This window comes from Eulemur rufifrons, chromosome 20, assembly GCF_041146395.1.
Source record: "Eulemur rufifrons isolate Redbay chromosome 20, OSU_ERuf_1, whole genome shotgun sequence".
Taxonomy (NCBI): Eukaryota; Metazoa; Chordata; class Mammalia; order Primates; family Lemuridae; genus Eulemur; species Eulemur rufifrons.
Genome location: NC_091002.1, coordinates 6,215,389 through 6,237,522, shown reverse-complemented (window position 1 = coordinate 6,237,522; position 22,134 = coordinate 6,215,389). Strand labels below are relative to the sequence as shown.

Sequence of the window (22,134 nt, the reverse complement as noted above, 5' to 3'; positions counted from 1 at the left end):
TTTATTTTACCAGTAATTTTAAAACCAGCTTATTTATTACAGATTTACTTAAATCACAGGAACTAAAAGGCATTTCGGTTATTTAGTATGTAGTTTATATGAGCACTTATTTATCTAAGCCAATCTGAATAGAATTCTTTAAGGGATTTTTTGCCTATCTATGCCAAATTTTACCATATAGACACAACATATAATACATATGCAAGTGCATAAACACACCTAAACACATATGCACACACACAAATAAAGATCTTATAGTTTTCGTTTTAGAATTTTAGTCATAAGGTAGTGATACAGTATTACAATTGGATCCAAATTATATTTCTGACAAAATGGGACCTGTTCACATGGTTAAACTTTATTTGCGCTGATAGGTAATATGATGAAGGCTGTGGATCAAAATTTTGGGTAAAGCAATTGGATTTTAGAAAATCTCTTTTATCCTTGTTTTTCTTTTTTTTAAGTTTCAAATGAGTTTAGGGTTAAATTTTCAATATTTACATTTTATCTAAGACTTGCTTAATTGTATAAGAAAAACAAAATCTGGCTGCGTGCCGTGGCACACGCCTGTAATCCTAGCACTTTGGGAGGCAGGAAGATTGCTTGAGGTCAGGAGTTCGAGACCAGCCTGTCTCTACAAAAAAGGAAAAATTAGCCGGGCGTGGTAGTATGTGTCTTTAGTCCCAGCTATTTGGGAGGCTGAGGCAGCAGGATCGCTTGAGCCCAGGAGTTTGAGGTTGCAGAGAGCTATGATGGTGCCACTGCACTCTAGCCAGGGAGACAGTAAGACCCTATCTCAAAAAACAAAAAAAGAAAAAAAAAAAAGAAAGAAAAAAATCCCCAAGTACCCTTAAATTTTTAGTAACAAATCTATCTTTTTTTTATCAAAATATTTTTTTTATTTCAGCTCATTATGGGGGTACAAAAGTTCAGGTTATATATATTGCCGATGTCCCCCTTTCCCCCCAAGTCTGAGCTTCAAGTGTGTCCATTCCCTAGACAGTGCACATCACACTCATCATGTAGGTATACACCCATCCCCTCCCCCCACCCCCATCCCCCCCAGTCAGAACTTCAAGCGTGTCCATTTCCCAGGCAGTGCGCATCGCACTCATCAAGTAGGTATACACCCATCCCTTCCCCCCAGCCCCCACCTCTGTCCGATACTCAATTGATGCTATTCCCAAATGTACACTTAGGTGATGATCAGGGAAACCAGTTTGCTGGTGAGTACATGTGGTGCTTATTTTTCCATTCTTGGGATACTTCACTTAATAGAATGGGTTCCAACTCTCTCCAGGAGAACCAAAGAGATGCCATATTGCCATTATTTCTAATAGCTGAGTAATATTCCATGGTATACATATACCACATTTTGCTAATCCATTCATGAATTGATGGGCATTTGGGTTGTTTCCACATCTTTGCAATTGTGAATTGTGCTGCTATAAACATTCGGGTGCAGGTGTCTTTTTTATAGAATGACTTTTGTTCTTCTGGGTAGATGCCCAATAATGGGATTGCTGGATCGAATGGTAGGTCTACTTGAATCTGTTTAAGGTATCTCCATATTGTTTTCCACAGGGGTTGCACTAGTTTACAGTCCCACCAGCAGTGTATGAGTGTTCCTGTCTCTCCGCATCCACGATATCACTTAACTCCAGTGAGAATGGCCTTTATCAAAATCTATCTTTTGTTTGCAGATCTGGTTTGTTTGACTAGTCAGTGCGGGCAGGAAGCATTTTAATAATTTTTTTCAGTCTTTTTTTCTCTTTTGGCCCCTGCATGGCAGACAAAGCAATTTTAATGACAGATGGAGATACCTTATACAATTTATTGCTCTGACCTCAATATTTTGACTTGTTTTACCTGAAACCTAACTTTTATAAACATTTATCTAGTTTTTTTTTTCTTTTAAGATATCAATCCTTCAATGAACTGTGTTCTATTACCCTAAGCAATTGTTAGTCAGGCAAACTTACATTTATATTTAAAAGGATGCCTGTTAGGTCTAGGGTTGTTGGTTTCTATGGAGCTGTTGTAATTTATAAAGCCATTGATTTAAAAGCCCTTTAAGGCTTCTGGTTTTTTGTTTTGTTTTGTTTTGTTTTTTTCCAGAAGTGAGGGCCGAGGTCTCTGTCACCCAGGCTGGAGTGGGCTGGCGCAATCACAGCTCACTGCTGCAGCCTAGAACTCCTGGGCTCCAGCCATCCTCCTGCTTCAGCCCTGGACGCCATTTATGTCGGCCTAAATATCAAGCAGAGGCTCTCAAAAAGAAAACTGTATTTATTCAGGAATAAGGCATTGCAATGGGACTACACATGCCATAGAAAACTATGTGTGTATCCAGGGAAGTAAATGAAGACAAAGGTTTTTAAATGAAAAATGAGGAGGATTCCATAATTGTTCTGAGCTAATTATTCTGAGCTAATTATTCTTGGCTACTAGGATCAATTACAAGGATGATACCAGTCCGAGGTCGGACTGGTAGTTGCTGGGCAGACGTCTTCACAGAAGTATTTATTTTTATGTAAGGTTGTCATGGCCTTTGTGCAGGGCTGTGCTATTTGCAAAGTCTTTGTACGTTAGGAGCCCTCCCTTCCTGGCCTTCCCAGCTATATCTGTCAGGGCTTTTTTTTTTTTTTTTAATACAGTTGGCTCCATTTTGATTATGACGACATTCACAGCATCAAGATTTACCCAGGGGAAGACAGGGAGGAGTGGGTGCGAGGGTGGGGCATCAAGAGTTTGTTTTTGACCATGTTAGGTCAACTTAGCTGAGGCCTTGGACACCTTGTGGGGCAGAGAGAAGAAAAGTGACAGCCAACACCCTCTGGTCTCAAAGCTTCAGTGGTTAATCTCAGGAGTCCCATACGCCACCACCTCCCCCACACATGAAGCAGAGTCAGGGAGATCAAAGGTAGACCCAGGCCCTTCTCCTTCCCCAGAGTCCTAGGAGTTTGTTGCTTTGATACTGAGGGGAGAAGGAAGGGAAAACCCACCTCTGATGCGTTTTAAACAAGTGCCTTCTGTGGCATGGAATTGTGACCAAAACGTACATCATTGAGTGGTCCAAGGACATGTAAACAATAAAATGATTTTTAATAGTTCTGGACTTGTAATGCTCTTGGCAACCAGCAGAAGCACATTCAGACTATCTCTGCAGGAAGGAGTCTTCATCCTAGGCCTTGGGAAGCTCAACAAATAATTTATCAAGGGCAAGGAGTAATACTTAGTTAAAGCAAACCAAATACACAGGGGAACGTAGCACCATGAGGAGGAAAAAAGAAATTGGCCACAAATGATCACAAAAACAGCAAAATTATCAGATGCAGATTTAAAACTTAGCTATACTTAATATATTAATATATCTCTTTTAAAAAGAGACAACCTGGAATATACTAGGAAACAGGGAACAGAAAACCAGAAAAAAATGATGGGAAATTTTGAAAAATTCTAGAGCTAAAGCATACAATCCTCGCTGCCTGCTAGCAGCCAGACCACAATGCCAGATTGTACCTGTGTAGCTGGGATTAGGAATGAGGAGGGGGTTCACCATCCCAGGGATAACCCAAGACACAAATGTGCAATTAAAAGAGTTTTAGACCACACACACACAAAAAGAATACAATCACCCCAAATCCAGTTAACAGATGTGGCTTACATTGGATACAGATTAAAAGAATATTAGTGAACTAGAAGATAGATCAATAAAATGCCCAGGCTGGGCGTGGTGGTTCACACCTGTAATCCTAGCACTCTGGGAGGCCGAGGCGGGGAGATCGTTTGAGCTCAGGAGTTCGAGACCAGCCTGAGCAAGAGTGAGACCCCATCTCTACTAAAAATAGAAAAAAATGATCTGGACAGCTAAAAATATATAGAGAAAAAAATTAGCCGGGCATGGTTGCGCATGCCTATAGTCCCAGCTACTCGGGAGGCTGAGGCAGTAGGATCGCTTAAGCCCAGGAGTTTGAGGTTGCCGTGAGCTAGGCTGATGCCATGGCACTAACTCTAGCCCGGGCAATAGAGGGAGACTCTGTCTCAAAAAAAAAAAAAAAAAAGAAAGAACGAACGAACGAACTAAATTTCACAATCAGTAGCTTTTGCTGGTAACTTGACAGAACCTGACCCAAGAGATCCTTGAGTCCACCTAGCGGGTGCCTTTGGGAACCTCCCTAATATAACTTTGCTCACTCTGCTTTAATGCAGCCCAGCCATGAGAGGTTAGATGATAAAACTGCTCTATGCTGTCTACTGGTTAAATAAGGAAATGTCTGTGCTATTGCTAATACTACGTGCTGCACCTGATAAATTCCTTTGGGGAAGTTGAGACCCAGATATGCAAAGTAAGAAAACAGGCCACATGGTTATAAGTCTCGCCTAATTCCCATGATCATTTGATTTGTTCAGTTGGTTACCTTTGATCAGGCACAGTGGTTCACATCTGTAATTCTAGCAGTTTGAGAGGTCAAGGCAGGAGGATTGCTTGAGACCAGGAGTTTGAGGCCAGCTTGGGCAACATAGCAAGACCCCATCTCTACCCCAAAAAAAATTGGTTATCTTTAAGCCTTGGTTTGTGACTCAAAACTATTATGCAAACTGAGATTATCATTTTACTTTGTAGTTTTCTTTTTAAATTTTGTACCTGTTACTTGTTAAATTTCTGCAGAAGTACAACTCCTAACAGAATAATGCTGGCCCAGCACTTTGAGATGATAGCTAATGCCTATGGAGCAGACAAAATTGAACTTAAAAATGGACTCCAGGCAGACCTAGCCTGAGAGCCACTCCTTCCAAACCTCTTTGGTTGTTCAAACATGGATAAAAGGGTTTTGACAGTGACACTTAGTCACCAATCACTTCCTTCCAACATGAGACCAGACCAGATCAAACCAGGACACGTCCATCTGGCATGGAGAGACAATCAAAACCCAACTGCAGGATGAGTGGTCAATGATGCTTTCAGAGAAAGAACTTGATCAAAAGAGGGAAATGTGAAAGTTGTCAGAATCAAAATGGCGTCACCTGTGTTAGAAACCCTGACAAATAGAGCCAGGAAAGGCCATGAAGGGAGGGTTCTCCAGAAAAGACTGCAAAAACTACAACCTTGCACCAAAAAAGTACTTTTGTGAGAGCATCTGCCCAGGAACTGCCTGTCCAACCTCGGACTGGCATCATCCTTGTTATTAATCTTTGTAGCCAAGGATAAATGACTCAAAACAACTATGTGATCCTCCTCATTTTTCCTTTAAAAACCTTTGTCTTCTTTTACTTCCCTAAATACACACATAATTGACTATGGAACAAGTATCCCCATTGCAATGCCTATTCCCGAATAAACAATTTTCTTTTAGAGACTCTCTCTCTGTTTTTTATTTAGGTTGACAAAAGATTGAGTTTGGCCCCCGTTTGGCCCCCTTACACTCTCTTTCTCTCTCTCCCCCCACCCCTTCTCTGTCGTGTGCGTGCACCCTCTCTTGCCCTTCAGCTTTCTGCCATGGGATGAGGCAGCAAGAAGTCCCTGGCCAGATAAGGCTCCTTGTCCTTGGACTTCCCAGCCTCCAGAACTGTAAGAAATAAATCTCTGTTCTTTATAAATTACCCAGTCTCAGGTATCCTGTCATAGCAGCACAAAGTGAACTAAGACAACATAAAGATACATTCAGACAGAGACTGATAAGTTGTCACAGAAGGTTCTCAGGAAGGAAAGTCTGGAGGATGTACTTCCAGCTGAGATGAAGGGATCGCACCTGAAGGACCTGAGAGGCAGGAAGCAAGTGGCAAAGCAAGAGGGAGGGAGCTCTGGGGCAGAATGCGAAGAAGCAATGACTACATAAAGCATCAACAATAATTCCATCTCTCCTGTATTAAAAAGAGAGAGCATTAAGATTCTGTATGACAACCTATAAATCAAGGAGTAATGGAGTCGTGTTCTAGGTTGAATACCCAAAGGATCTGTGTTTTTGGTAGGAGGGTGAAGGAATTATTAAATTTATTTTTTTACTTCTTTACAGATTCATTAAGATTGATGTACGACAAAGTGCACATGTTAAAAGTGTACAGTTTGATCAATTTTGACATCTGTGTACACTTGTGACACTGTCCCACCATCAAGATAATGAACATCTCCATTGCCCCCAAAGATTCCCCATCCCCTTGTCATGCCTCCCTCCTGCCTTTCCATGGATGTCCACCCCTAGACAGCCACCTCTCTGCCTACTGTTACTGTAGCTTAGTTTGCATTTTCTATTTTGTGAAAATGGAATGACACAATATATTTTCTTTTTTATCTGTCTTCTTTAATCAGTATAACTATTATGCAGTTTATCCATGCTGTTGTGTGTGTTAATTGTTCATGCCTTTTTATTGGTGAGGAGGAGTCCATTGTATGGATAAACTAAAATTTGTTTATGCATTCACTTGTTGATGGACATGTGGATGGTTTCCAGTATTTTGCTATTACAGATAAAGCTGCTCGGTCAAGTACATGTACTTGAACACACGTGTAAAAGTGTTTGTATGGAAATGTGCTTTCATTTCTCTTAGATAAATAAATGCCTTGGAATAGGGTGGCTGGATCATATGGTAGGTGTATAACTCACTTTTTAAGAAGCTGCCAATTTTTTTCCAATATGCTTGTATCGTTTATACATTTCCACTAGCAGTGTATGAGAGTTCCAGTTTCTCTCCCTTCTGTCCAACATATGGTATGGTCAGTCTTTCTAATTTTAGCCATTCTACTGAGTGTGTCATGGTATCTCATTGTAACTTCAAAGTGTATTTCCCTAATGGCCAATTGTTGAGCATCTTTTCCATTAGCCATTCATGTATACCCTCTGGTGAAGTGTCTGTTCATATCTTTTGCCCATTTTTTCTTTTGTGCCATTGCCACACTTGTAGACTAAGTATTTTTATTTTGGCCATTTTAGGTAATTTGAAAGTCTGTCCTTTGTGCATTTAAAAAATACTTGCATTAAGATATAACTCAATACCATAAAATTCATCCTTTCTTAAAGTGTACAATTCAGTGCTTTTTAGCATATTCACAAAGTTGTGCCACCATCAACCCTATCTAATTCAAGAATGTTTTCATTACCCCCAAAAGAAACCCCATACCCATTAGTAGTCATATCGCCACCCCACCCCACCCTGCCCCAGCCCCTGGAAATTGCTAATCTATTTTGTGTCTTTATGGATTTGCCTATTCTGGACATTTCTTGTCAATGGAATCACATGATATGTGGCCTTTTGTGTCTGGCTTCTCCCAGTAGCATCATGTTTTCAAGGGTCATCCCTGTTGCAGTGTGAATCAGTACTTGGACTCTTTTTATGTCTGAATTCCATTGTATGGATGGGCCAAATTTTGTTCATTCATTCATCAATGATAGACGTTTCAGTAATTTCCACTTTTTGGCTATTACAAATAATGCTGCAATGAACGTGTGTACAAGTTTTTGTGCAGACAGATGTTTTCAGTTTTCTTACATATATGTACCTAAGAGTGGAATTGCTGGGTTGCCCGTTTTTTGATTGGGTTGCTTGTCTTATTTTTATACTGTAAGAGTTCTTGATGTATTCCAGGTGTAAGTCATTTGTTGGATATATATTTTTGCAAGTATTCTCTCCCAGTCTATGGCTTGCATTTTATTGTATTTAACAAGGTCTTTCAAAGAGCAGAAGTGTTTCATTTTGATAAAGTCCAATTTACCAATTTTTTTTTACTTTAGGCTTTTTCTGTCCTGCTTAAGAAATCTTTGCCTAGCCCAATGTCATTGGGATTTTACACAAGTTTTAAGTTTTGCTGTTACATTTTTTTTAGGAGAAGGAAAGAGTTTATTAATTTGCTGGCAAGTGAGGAGGTTGGCAGACTCCAGTCTCAAAGTACCGACTCTGAGCAGAAGTACAGAGCTTCTAAATGTCTTATTAATACCATAGTCCCATTTTTGGCTAACACAGTGTCTTGACCTCTGCCCAGGCAATTCCCTTTAGCCATCTCCTGTGGCACAAAGAACAAAGGACACTCCCCTGCCTCTCCCGACCCCTGGCCTGAGGCAGGGATGTAGGTTGTAGTTTTCAAAAAGAGTGAGAGGTTTTGAAGAGACAGAAAACACTTTTACCCTTTTTCAGACCATTTTCCCTGGTGCATATTCGCCACTGTCAATTTTCCCCTTCCACATGGATGGGAGGAGGGGCGACGGAGTCTCAAGCTCCTTCCTGCTAAATGGGGCGATGTTTTAGATGGAAGGTGCAGACCATCAGGTGGAAAAGGGCATAAGCAATACCCGCAACTGTGAGGACTGACAAGGTGAAAAGGACACACTGTGTGGCCTTGCACACAATGTCCCATACAGGGCTGTGTTCGAGAGAAAACATGGGACCTCGTGCAGATGCTGTTAATTTACATCTCTGATCCCTTTTGAGTTAATTTTTGTATGAAGTGATGGTTCAGGTTTATTTTTTGGATATGGCTACCCAGTTGCCTTGGCAGCAATTCTTTTTTTCCTCTAGTTTTATTGAAATTGTATATGTTTTCAGTGTACAATGTGATGTTTTGATATATGTATACGTTGTGAAATGATTACCACAATCAAGCTAATTAACATATCCATCACCTCACATAGTTACTGTGTGTGTGTGTGTATGTGTGTGTGGTGAGAACATTTAAGATCTAGTTTCTTAGCACATTTCAAGTATACAATACAGTATTGTTAACTATAGTCACCATGCTGTACATTAGATCTCTAGAAATTACTTGTCCTGCATAACTGAAACTTTGTGTCCTTTGGCTAACTAACATCTGCCTCCTCCCCACCCCAAGGCTGCTCAGCCCCTGGTAACACCTTGGTGCTCTCTGCTTCTGTGAGTTTGGCTATTTTATATTCCACTATAAGTAAAATCATGCAGTATTTGCCTTTCCATGCCTGACTTATTTCACTTAGTGTAATGTCCCGCAGTCATCCATGTTGTTGCAAAAGACAGGATTTCCTTCTTTTTAAAGGCTGGATAATACTTAGGCTAATTCTATATGTTGGTTATTGTGAATAATGCTGCACTGAACATGTGAGTGCAGACATCTCTTTGAGTTACTGATTTTATCTCCTTTGGACATATACCCAGCAGTGGGATCGCTGGATCTTATGGTAGTTCTATTTTTAATTTTTTGAGGAACCACTATGCTGTTTTCCATAATGGCTGTACTAGCAGCAATTCTTAAACAGATACTCTTTTCCCCCATTGAATTGTCTTTGCACTTCCATTGAAAAATCAATTGGTCAAATAAACGTGGGTCCAATTTCTGTACTCCCTAGTCTATTCCCTTTCTCTGTGTATGCCTGCTTTTATGCCAACAGAAATACTGCAGTCATCACTGTAGCTTTATACACTCAAAATTAGGTGACATAAATCCTCCAACTTGGTTCTTCTTTTTCAAATTTTTTTCAATTCTAGGACTTTGCATTTGTATATATGTTTTAGAATAGGCTTGACAATTTCTGCAAATTTTTATTTGTAGATTTTGGTTGGGATAGCGTGGAATCAGTAAGTCAATTTGGGAAAGATTGGCATTTTAACAATGTTAAGTCTTCCAACCTCATGAGCACTGTATATCTCTCTTATTTAGTGTTTTCTAAATTTCCCTCAGCAATGTTTTATAATTTTCGATGTGTAGATTTTGTATATCTTTTGTCAAACGTATGACTAACTATTAATATTTTATATTTTGGTGCTATTGTAAATGGTATAATTTGTTAAATTGCACTTTCTAATGGTTCATTGCTAGTCTATAAAAATACAATGGAGGTTTTAAAAAATTTTAACCTTCTATCCTGCAACTTTCCCAAACTTAAACTTATGTATCTGCTATAGTAGCTCTTTTTTCGTTTTGTATTTTCCTTAGGATTGTCTACCTAGATGATCACATCATCTGAAAAGTTTTTGTTTGTTTTTTTGAGACCGTCTTGCTCTGTCCACCAGGCTGGAGTGTCGTGGCACAGTCATAGCTCACTGCAGCCTCCAACTCCTGGGCTCCAGTGATCCTCCTGCCTCAGCCTCCCCAGTAGCTGGGACTACAGTGCTGTGCAGCCACACCTGGCTAATTTTTCTATTTTTTATAGATATGGAGTCTCGCTCTTGCTCAGGCTGGTCTTGAACTCCTGGCCTCAAGAAATCCTCTTCCCTCGACCTCCCAAAATGCTGGGATTACAGGTGTGAGCCACCACAGCCAACCCTGAAAAGTTTTTTAAATTTCCCTTTCTCTTTCCAGTATGGATGGCCTTTGTATCTTGCCTTACTGCAGTACCTCCAGTGCAATGTTGAATGGAATTGGTGAGAACAGACATCCTTGTCTTCTTCCTAATCATAGAAGTCCTTCACCATTAATTATGACATCAGTAGTAGGGATTTTACAATTTTTTATTTTGTTTATTTATTTTTTTTTTTTTTGAGATAGGATCTCGCTATGTTTCTCAGGCTGGAGTGCAGTGGCCTGACCACAGATCACTGCAGCCTCAAATTCCTGGGCTTAAGCCATCCTCCCATCTCAGCCTCTCGAGTAGCTCAGACTACATGCAAATATTTTTACTTTTTGTAGAGACGGGATCTTGCTATGTTGCCCAGGCTGGTATTGAACTCCTGGCCTCAACTGATCCTCCTGCCTTGGCCTCTCAAAGTGCTGGGACTATAGGCATGAACCTAGCCAATTGTAGGTTTTTCATAGATGCCCCTGATCAAATTGAGAAATTTTCCTTCTATTCCTATTTTCCAAGTGTTTTTAATTACAAATTGGATATTGAAGTTTGTCAGAGGTTTATCTGCATCTGCTGAGATGATTATTTGGTCTTTCTTTTTTATCCTGTTTATGTAGTGAATTGTATTGATTTATTTTCCAGTGTTAAACCAAACTTGCACTCTCAGAATAAACACTATTTGGTCATGAGATATTATCATTTTTATGTATTGTTAGATTCAATTTGCTAAGATTGTGTTAAGAACTTTTGCATCTATGTTCATGAAGGATATTGATCTATAGCTTTTTTTCTTGTAATTTCATTGTCTGTTCTTCATGCAAAGATAATTCTGACCTTATAGAATGAATTGGGGAGTGTTCCCTCTTCTATTTGCTGGAAAAGTTTGTGTAAAATTGATATTATTTCTTTCTTATGTGTCTGGTAGATTTTACCAGTGAAGCCATCTGGACATTGTTTTTGTTGTATAAAGGTTTTACACTAGAAATTTAACTTATTTAGTAGATACAGAGCTATTCGGGTTATCTTTTTTTTTCCTTGAGTGAGCTTTGGCAGCTTGTGTGTTAGAATTTGTCCATTTCATATAAGTTTTCAGATCTATTAGTGTACAGTTGTTCATAATATTTCATTATTATCTATTTAACATGCATAGGTTCTGTAATGGTGTTTCCTCTTTCACTCTTGATATGGTAATTTTTGTCTTGTTATTTTTTTCATGCTAGAGGCTTATCAATTTTTTTTTGAGACAGTCTCACTTTGTCGCCCTGGGTAGAGTACAGTGGCATCATCATAGCTCACTGCACCCTCAAACTCCTGGGCTCAAGTGATCCTCCTGCCTCAGCCTCCCAAGCAGCTGGAACTACAGACACACAGCACTACACCTGGCTAATTTTTCTATTTTTGGTAGAGATGGGGTCTCACTCTTGCTCAGGCTGGTCTTGAACTCCTGACCTCAAGGAATCCTCCTGCCTCGACTCCCAAAGTGCTAGGATGACAGGCGTGAGCCACTGTGCCCAGCCAAGGCTTATCATTTACTGATTTCACCAAAGGTCCAGCTTTGGCTTCATTAAGTTTCTTGATTCTTTTTCCATATTCTATTTCACTGATTTCTGCTTTTATATGTATCATTTATTTTCTTCTGCTTATTTTGTATTTTATTTGTGCTTTTTTCTAGTTTTTGAAGGTAGAAGTTAGGTTATTGATTTGATGTCTTTCTTATCTAATAGAAGCACTAACGTTCTAGCTGCATCACTCAAATATTGATACATAAGTTTTCATTTTAATTTAGTTCAAAATGGTTTCTAATTTTCCTTGTGATTCATCTTTGATTCAGAGGTTATTTATAAGTGTATTGGTTAATGCAAAATATTTGGGTGCTTTTCCAGACATTTTTCCTTATTGATTTCTAATTTAATTCCATGTGATCAAAAGACGTATTTTCTATGACTTGAGTCCTTTTAAATTTATCTATACTTGCTTTTGACAAAAAGTATGGTCTATCTTGGTAAACAGAATGCACTTTAGAACAATGTGTGCTCTACTGGTGCAGGTTAGAGTGTTTTACAATGGTCAAATTGGTTGACAGTGTTGTTTATGTCTTTATCTTCTTTTATTTCTTTTTTTTACCATTTTTCAGCACATTTGTTTACAGCATATGTCTTTACTGATTTTCTGTTTACGTGTTCAATCAAGTCTTAAGGGAGGGGTGTTGAAATCTCCAAGTATAATTGTATGTTTCTCTATTTCTCCTTTCATTTCTATTAGTTTTTGCTTCATGCATTTTGAGAATCTTGCATGATACCACTACACCAGAGGTGCTGACTGCTTCATGCATTTTGAAGTTATGTTATTCATATAATTGTTACATGCTCTTAATGAACTGACTCCCTTATTATTAGAAAATAACGTTCCCCATCCCTAGCAATATTCCTTATGCTGAAGTCTACTTTGCTTGATATTAATGCTGCTGCTCCAGGTTTCATTTGATTATAGTTTGACTTTTTATATCATTTTATTTTTATTTGTGTGTTTATATTCAAAGTGGGTTTTTTTGTAAATACCATATCATTTTTTATCCACTCTGAAAATCTCTTTTAATTGGAGTCTTTAGACCATTTGTATTTAATTTGATTATTGATATGGTTGGTTTTAATGTGCTTTCTTGCTATATTTGTTTTCCACTTGTCCTTTCTTTCTTTCTTACTCTTTTCTTCTTTGCTGCCTCCTTTTGGATCAATTGAGTATTATTTTATGATTCCATTTTATCTCCTTTACTTGTTTATAAGCTATATCTCTTTATTTGTTTCAATGGTTTCTTTAGGGTTTACAATAAAGTTGACCCTTTGTACCCATGGCTTCCACATTCATGGATTCAACCAGCCGAGGATGGAAAATATTCAGGGAGAAAGAATGGATGGTTGCTTCTGTGCTGAATGTGTACAGACTATTTTTTTTTTCATTATTCCCTAAATGATGCAGTATAACAACTATTTACATATCATTTACATTGTATTAGGCATTGGAAGGATGTGCATAGGTTATATGCAAATACTGTGCCATGTTATCTGAAGGGTCCTGGCACCAATGCCCCATGGATACTGAAAGACAACTGTATTCATCTTTAACTTATCACAGTCTACCTTCAAGTAATGTCACACCACTTCATGTATAGTATAAATACTGTAAAACAATATAATTCCATTCCTGCTCCACCTCTACCCCCCCCCACACCATGCCTGCCTTTAGGCTTTTTGACATACATTTTATATATCTCTGTATCTATAGCCAGAGGATAAAGGAGGTTTTAACAATGGGTGTTATTAATACAATTAATAAATTTGACCAGTGGGCTTCTATAGCACACTGAGTCCAACAACTGTGGAACATACCATTATTTTCAAAGGCAGATGAAACAGTTTCAAGAAGTGATTATATATTAGGCCATAAAGCAAATATCAACATATTTCTAGTTGTTGACATAGTAGAGCCCATGTTCTTTGACTGTAGTTTTGCCGCGGGAAGAGGGTGCTGACATCCACCTACACAGCGTGCTGTCAACATGGCCATGCAGTGCCTCCTCCGTGGGGGACACTGGAGCATTACAGCCCTCTTCCCACTCGGGGCCGTTCCCCTTGGCTCCTCCACACACCTACACACCACATCTTTTCTCCCCCATCTTCCAAACTTGCTCCTTCCAGGTTCTGACCAACCAGCCAAACAATGAGCCCTGCCCAGAAGTCCATGTCTACCCTTACCCAAGGCTCCTTCTCCCTCTACATGAAACAGTTGCGCAAGCTCAGTGATCCAAGTCCTGCCCTCAGGGAGGCTTTCTGCTCTGCACGCTGCTCTCGAGCCACCCGAGTGTGTCTGTAGTGTAGCCTTGCCATTTCACGGTTCCATCAACACTCAGCCAACTCATCTAAGACTCTAAGATCAGACACCAGATTCTTCTTCTTTGCCAGCTGGGGTCCAGACCATGTGTGGCCAACTGGGTCAGCTGTGACACAGACTTTGGACAGACTCCACTTGTCACTCGGTCTCCAGCAACGGGAGATGAGTGAGCTGTTTGCTCAGATGAACCAAACTGTTGGCTAGAAAATAACTGGATTTTCAGAATTTGCTAAAGTAGCAGTGAAATATTATTGGTTTGCTGTCTTATCTTCCTGTCAAGAATGTCATGGATTAGACGGTTAAGTCATGCTGACACACATGGCTTCAGTTCCATCCCAGAAGCTGAGTTATTTGGATCCTGGTCTTCTCAACACCCAGTTGCCCTTGAGCTCATTTCCCCCTGAGTTGGAGACCTGGGGCACGATCAGTCCAGATGGGAGGAACGGGGGTCTTTGGTCCTGTTGAAGCAGATTCGTCACCCTGGGAAAGTCTTCATCAGCCAACACCTTGACTTCACTGAACCTCCTGAGAGAGCCCAAACCAGAGCCACTCAGCTAAGCCATGTCCAGATTCCCGACTGACAAAAAATAAGAGGATAATAAACGCTTGCTGTTGTTTCGAGCTGCTAAGTCTTGAGGTGTTCAGTTACACGGCGACAGAAAATGCATGCAGACTTTGGTGTCTGGAAGTGAGGTGCTGCCAAAACACAAATCTGAAATGTGAAGCTGACTTGGAAACCAGGCAGTCGATGGAAGCTGGAAGCTCTTCGAGAGAGTTAATGAAACTTTAAAGAGCATCAAAGACACTTAGAATTTGACAGCCTTTGACAAGGCTGCCAGTGAGGGCTTAAAGAAAAGGGAGGAGAATTAAACTGGGCCTGGGAGGGAAAGGGATCCTTGCTTTGGAAATGCTGAAAGTCCTGCAACACTGCCACCTTCAGTGACGAGGAAAGTAGAAAGTGTTCCTGGCAAGCTGGGTGCTCCAGCTTGTCTGGGCTTTGCGAAGTTTTTGAAACGGTTCTCTGCTTGGACCAAGACTCGAGTGCAGAATCAACATTAACGACATACGTCTACACAAAAACTCGTACATGAATATTCATAGTGCGTTACTCATAATGGCCAAAAAATGGAAACGACTGATGAATGAACAAATGTGGTACATCCACACAATGAAATATTATTTGGCAATAAAAAGGAATGAAGTACTGCTACAACATGGATGAATCTTGAAACAAATTATGCTAACTGAAAGCAGCCACACCCAAAAAGCCACTTACTATTATCATTCCTTTGTGATAAAGTGTCAGAATAAACAAATCCCTAAGGACAAGCAGGAGGTTGGTGGTTTTCGGGGCCTGGGGAGGGGGAATGGGAAGAGGTGGCTGAGGGGTGTGGGATTTCTTTGGCGGGTGATAACAATGTTTTGGAACGAAACAGTGGTGATGGGATGAGCACCTCTACTCTGTGAATATGCTAAAAACCACTGCAGTGTAGCCTTGAGTGGGTGAGTTTTTTGTGTGTGAATCATTCCTCAATAAAGCTGTTATTGTAATAAATTAACCAGAAAGGGCTTGCCCAGTTCTGAAGATGACTTAACTTTAAGAGGCAATTGAGCTTCAGCGTTTCTGGCAAAACAGAGGAGAAGAAAGTGGATCGGAAAGAGGGACAGGTGCAGAGGGCAATGGAGGGAGCCGCAAAATGAAATCGTCAGGTTTGAGCTGCAATTTGGGGCCTGAAAGAGTTAATTTTCTCACACTTTTTTAGGCTACTCTCAAATCAACATTCAGAATGGTATACAAAAATTCTCCAAAGTGGCCACTGTAATGCTAAGTCACCCTTGATGGAATGGCATCATCTAGAGCCCGAGTTCCAGTGTGGACGCCCAGAGGAGGCAGGACCTTGGCCCAAGGCCAGCCCCAGAGAGTCTGGCAACAGGTCAATAGAAAGCTCGTGCACCTCAGGCCTCAGACCCCCAACCTGGTGTAATGCTGACTTAAAGGACTGTTCTAGAGGACAGAGGGGTGAAGAGAGAATCTTTCTGAAAACAAGGCAAAACTAAGTTCTGTTGAGGATTTTGTAGATAACCCAATGGAAAGATGGTCTGTCTTTCAACGCAGGGACTCAGGATTGGGCAAAGCCTATGACCCAACAGTACAGGACAAACAGATGCAGCCAAGTGAAGATCCTGATGAGTGAGTTGGTACCCAGGTCCGCAAACTGTTGGCCAGGATACATTGTTTTTGCAGGATTCTCCCGAAGCAAACAGTGACGGTATTTATTGGTTTATTGGTTAGTCTTATCTTCCTAGAAAGAATTTTCTGAAACAAACCGCTAAATCAGGTTGACACAGGTGCTCTCAGTTCTCAAGCCCGAGAGTTGAGCTATGTTGATACTCATCCTCAATGTTCTGTCAGGGCCATTCTGCCTTTTCCACCTTATTTTCTATGTCATCGATTTTCCCTGGCTTCACAGAGCCCTCCTAGCAGCACATTAGGACTAGCTCCAGGTGTAATGCTGACCTAAAGAATTTCCCCTGGGGAAAGGTGAAAACTATCCAGGGAAAAGTGAAAAGAGGAACCTTACTCCATCCATTTTCTGGGACTAGCATAAACTTAATATAATACCAACATCTTAAAGGCTGATCTCACACATGAACAAAGCAGTGAAGACCTAAATAAAACATTAATAAAGGCCGGGCGCGGTGGCTCACGCCTGTAATCCTAGCACTCTGGGAGGCCGAGGCGGGTGGATCGCTCGAGGTCAGGAGTTCGAGACCAGCCTGAGCAAGAGTGAGACCCCGTCTCTACTAAAAATAGAAAGAAATTATATGGACAACTAAAATATATATATACAAAAAATTAGCCGGGCATGGTGGTGCATGCCTGTAGTCCCAGCTACTCGGGAGGCTGAGGCAGGAGGATCGCTTGAGCCCAGGAGTTTGAGGTTGCTGTGAGCTAGGCTGACGCCATGGCACTCACTCTAGCCCGGGCAGCAGAGTGAGACTCTGTCTCAAAAAAAAAAAAAAAAAAAAAAAAAATTAATAAACTAATTCTAGCAACAAATAAGAAAGAATAACATATGTTCAAGTTGGCCTTATTCCAGGAAAGCAAGATTTATTTAATTTGAAAAGCAATAAATGTAATTCATCATATTTATAGAATAAAGGTGAAAAATCACATAATCATCTCAATATGTGCAGTACAAAACCTTATATAAGAACATTTGATAAAAAATTAAATGCTTGATCATGGTTTTAAGAAACCATTAGCAAGTTAGGTATAGCAGGGAACTTCCTTAATTTGATCCAGAGTACCCTAAAAAAAAATCAACACAAGACCAAATGGTGAGAAGTTCTCAATACCACCCAATGATGAGGACCGTGGTGGACTAGGGGAATCAGCCAACCCTCCCACTGACAAAAGGCTTTGGAGAGTAAACAAATGCAGGCAGATTTTGGAGGGAAGTAAAAGTATGGAAAAAGGGACCAGCCTGGTGAGTTTTAGGGACATTTTTAAGGCTTACGCGTGAGGACAGGTAGAGGATCCTAGCACGGTGCAAGCAGCTGAAACTCTAACAGAAAACTCACTATCTTTAAGAAAGCCTGGGCCAATGCAATTTCCAGAAAGTGAGGAAGGACTCCTAAAAAGAGAGCTGGAAAAGGGAGTCCAAAATTCTGTGTAAACTCAAGTTTCTGGCTGACGTCTGGACCATGCAGGTGGCAGGCAGATTCTCTAGCAGCTTGCAGGCAAGGCTGCAGTGGAGACTAGAGGCTGCTTGCCACCAGCCAGGCGAGTGTGCATCACGAGTCTGACCAAGTTAACTTCCTGCTGAAATAAAAACACCAACACGCAGCCCCTGAGTCACCCCAGCTTCTGAGGCTTCCCTGCTGAGGCCCAGGACAGCAAGGAACACAGACAAAATATCCCTGCAGTATTTTTTCCAAGCTCTGAGTCACAGAACCTGTGCGCATAGCAACTGCCACTGTTCTGCTGGGATGGCTTGTTACGCAGCGGTAGGTAATAAGACAGTTGGGTGGGCATCTATTTCTACCTGCCACCCCAAAAAGGAATGGAACAAAATAAAGACAAAGGAAGAAACAGAAAACAAACAAAAATAGAAAAGACTAAAACCGAAGACTGATTCTTTCAAAGTAGCGAAGAAAGATAAACCTTTGACAGTATTAGCAAGTTAACAGAAGAAAAGCTGCGAATAGGCCGGGCGTGGTGGCTCACGCCTGTAATCCTAGCACTCTGGGAGGCCGAGGCAGGTGGATCACTCGAGGTCAGGAGTTCGAGACCAGCCTGAGCAAGAGCGAGACCCCATCTCTACTAAAAATAGAAAGAAATTAGCCAGACAACTAAAAATATATATAGAAAAAATTAGCCGGGTATGGTGGCACATGCCTGTAGTCCCAGTTACCCGGGAGGCTGAGACAGTAGGATCGCTTAAGCCCAGGAGTTTGAGGTTGCTGTGAGCTAGGCTGACGCCACGGCACTCACTCTAGCCAGGGCAACAAACCAAGACTCTGTCTCAAAAAAAAAAAAAAAAGAAAAGAAAAGCTGCAAATAATAAAAATATGGAATTAAAAAGGAAATAAATACAGGCACAACAGAATATTTAAAAGCAATAAGAGGATATCATAGACAACTTCTCATGAGTAAATCTGAAACCCTATATAAATGAATACATTTACAGAAAAATATAAAATGTCAAAATTAGTATAAAAAGAAATAGCGACTGTTAACAATTAAAGATACTGAAAGGCCACTCAAAACCATCTCCACAAAAAAGCCCCAGGCCCAGACAGACTAATTTCTGCCTTTACACATAGTTACTGAAAATAGATGAAGAGAGAAGTCTTGCCAACTCCTTTTAGTAGGTTAAGAAACCATAATTCCCAGTCTAAGAAATAACTTACACAGATAAAATTATAGGCTGGGCATCGTGGCTCACGCCTGTAATCCCAGCACTTTAGGAGGCCAAGGTAAGAGGATTGCTTGAGGCTAGGAGTACAAGACCAGCCTGAGCAAGAGCAAGACCCTGTCTCTACAAAAAAATAGAAAAATTAGCCAGGCGTAGTGGCACATGCCTATAGTCCCAGCTGCTTGGGAGGCTGAGGCAGGATGATAGCTTGAGCCCAGGAGTTTAAGGTTGCTGTGAGCTATGACGATGCCACTGCACTCTAGCCCAGGTGATAGAGCGAGACCCTCTCTTAAAAATAATAAAAATAAAAATGAACATAAAATAAATTTTAAGATAATAAAATTATAGATCAACTCAGTCAAAAAACAGGTACAAATTAAAGGAATTCACAATGAATTTTTTTTTAAAAAAAAGCAGGGCCATGATTAGGGTGTTGCTTTGGGTGGAAAATTTAAGGAGATTCCAAAGAACTCAGTCATAAAGGTAAGTATTTTAAGGCATTATCTTAAAAATCTAAGCTGATGCAAAAAAAGAAAAAAAAAATCCTATGATGAGCAAAATACCCAAATCTTAAGTGAAGTCAGCATCAGCATTACTGATTCTTTTTCTTTCACCTCAGCTCCAATATGGCTTAGCGTGGCACAGTTACTGGTCCTGTCGCTATTTAACTTTTTATTTTGTTCATCACTAATTTTTTTGTGTGTGTGTTGACTTAATCTTTATTTTATACGTAATCACATAGGGGTATACATGATCACAAACGTGCCATCAGATAATCCAAAAGTGATCTACCATAAGGACAGAATCATCTTAACTTCTAAAATGCAGAGGGAGAATTCAAAGCAGAAACTCTCCTCTCATCAAGGAGTAGATGGCCTGATTGTTCAGATACTTAAACGGCCCAGGCTCCAGGCTGGTTGGGTAGGCAAGAGGAATAGGTACCTGGGGAGCAGGCAGAAGTAAAGAGTATATGGAACATAATTTACATTACATTTAAATTAACAACTTTCAAAAGACTCAAATAAGATGAAATAATTTCACACAAATCCTATTACTTTACAATTTGACAACTCAGAATGCTATTCTCCCCCTAATAAATTTATTTAAACATTTTATTAAACACATAGTACCTATAAAGCACTAGCCTTGTGGGAGATACAAGCTCTCGTTCTTATTCTTGAGGACTCAGCAATCTGTAGGAAAGATAAGACAAATACATAAACAACCAGACTTGAAGCAGAATGTTATTCATAAGAGAGATATGGACAAATACTGTTGGGCATCTGTGATTATGAAGGTCAACTATAAATCTTTGCAGCTAAAACTGCTGGTTAGAAGATTTCCAAGCAGAATGCAGAGTATTAGTTCTTTCTATGAACTATAAAATATATAAGTAGTTACTTTTGCAAACTACCTTTACCATATTTTGCAAAAGCAAGGATTTCCCAATGACTTATTAAAAAGTTTCATTCATATCTAAAAATCACTGATTTTTGCAGTATTATTTTTGAATTTTTTAAATATTTACTGTGATGACTGAGTTTTTTGGCACCTCCTTAAACTTCACTTGGCTCCCTCCCCTTACCGTGGTTCTGGCCCTGAAAGATAATCTGTCTTGATAAGTAGGGCCCATGTGAGGGACACAGTGATGGCTGAACATCAGAGATTCTATCGACTCAATTCCTCTCAAAATGTCCAAATGCCAGAAGACTTCTCTTTTTTTTTTTTTCCCCCAGACAGTCTCGTTCTGTTGCCCGGGCAGGAGGGCAGTGGCCTCATCATTGCAACCTTGAACTCCTGGGCTGAAGCAATCCTCCTGCCTCAGTCTCCCAGAGTGCTATGATTACAGGCGTGGGCCACCATGCCTGGCCAGCATTTTTTGGGGGTAGAAATTGACAAACGATTCCAAAATTTATATCAAAATGCAGAGAACCTAAAAGAGCCAAAATAACTTTGCAAAGAAACAAAGTTGGAGAACTAGCACTACCTGATTTCAAGGCTAAGTAGAAAGCTACAGTAATCAAGGCAGTGTGGTATTGGCATAAAGATAGATGAGTAAGTCAGGATAGAAAAGTCCAGATACATACCCACATGTATGTGGACAATACATTTTTAAGAAAGGTTCAAATGCAGTTCAGTGGAGTAAGCATAGTCTTTTCAACAAACGATATTGGAACACTTGGATATCCATATTTTAAAAAATTTTTGGCTTTCTAATTTTGCTGTGTGATTGGTGTAATGAGGCATCTTGTCATTTTAATTTGGATTTTTCAGCGTACTGATGAGTTTAAGCATCTCTCCATATGCTTCTCAAGTATCTGGGTTTCCCCTTCTACGAATTGCCTGTTCTTATCTTTCGCACGTTGGTCTGTTGGGTTTCCTGTCTTTTTCTCATTGGTTTACAGGCATTCCTTTTTTCACTCTGAATATTAATCCATTACTGTTTTTTGATATTGCAAATACCTCCTCCTAGTGGCCTTCTTTGTTAAGCCAGATGTTAAATAGAATTTTTCCTGAAAACCCAGAATTGGTTTCAAGAACATAAAACTGAGGACTCAGATGCATCAAGTACTATGTATTCTACAGAAAACTACAAACAGGGTCATAATCATTTGGATTATTTCAAGTTTTTGGCTGTTATGAATAAAGCCACTGTAAACGTTTACATATAGGTCTCTGTGTGAACAAAGATGTTCATTTCAGCCAACTAATGGTTATAATTCAATCATGATTTGACAAGTGGAGCTGCATCCCTATCACTCTTTTCTGATAGCATATTAAATTGGTATGTAACCAAGTGTTTTTCTGGTAAAAAGATTCCAGATAATGTAACCAACTGTTAAACCATTTCTCACCTTCAAGTTATAATTATTAAACTTCTTTCAGCATCAGCGCCACTTATGTGAGCGTTACCCATTAGTCAATGACTGGAGTCTTTGCTGAATCAGGTAATAGCTTTTAAATAATGGAAGAAGAATTGCCTCACTTTTTTGTGCTATTCACAATGTAATGACTATAGACACGCTTTTAACTTTAATTTTCATTAACATTTTCTCTATCACTTTAAGTTTAAACACTCA

General features: G+C 39.9%; 1 protein-coding gene across 1 annotated transcript in view; it reads right to left on the bottom strand.

Annotated features, from left to right (window-relative positions):
• The window catches only part of FGFR3 (fibroblast growth factor receptor 3), a 366,177-nt gene that overhangs the window by 155,167 nt on the left and 188,876 nt on the right, over positions 1 to 22,134 (bottom strand). The gene's annotated exons all lie outside the window — the stretch shown is intronic.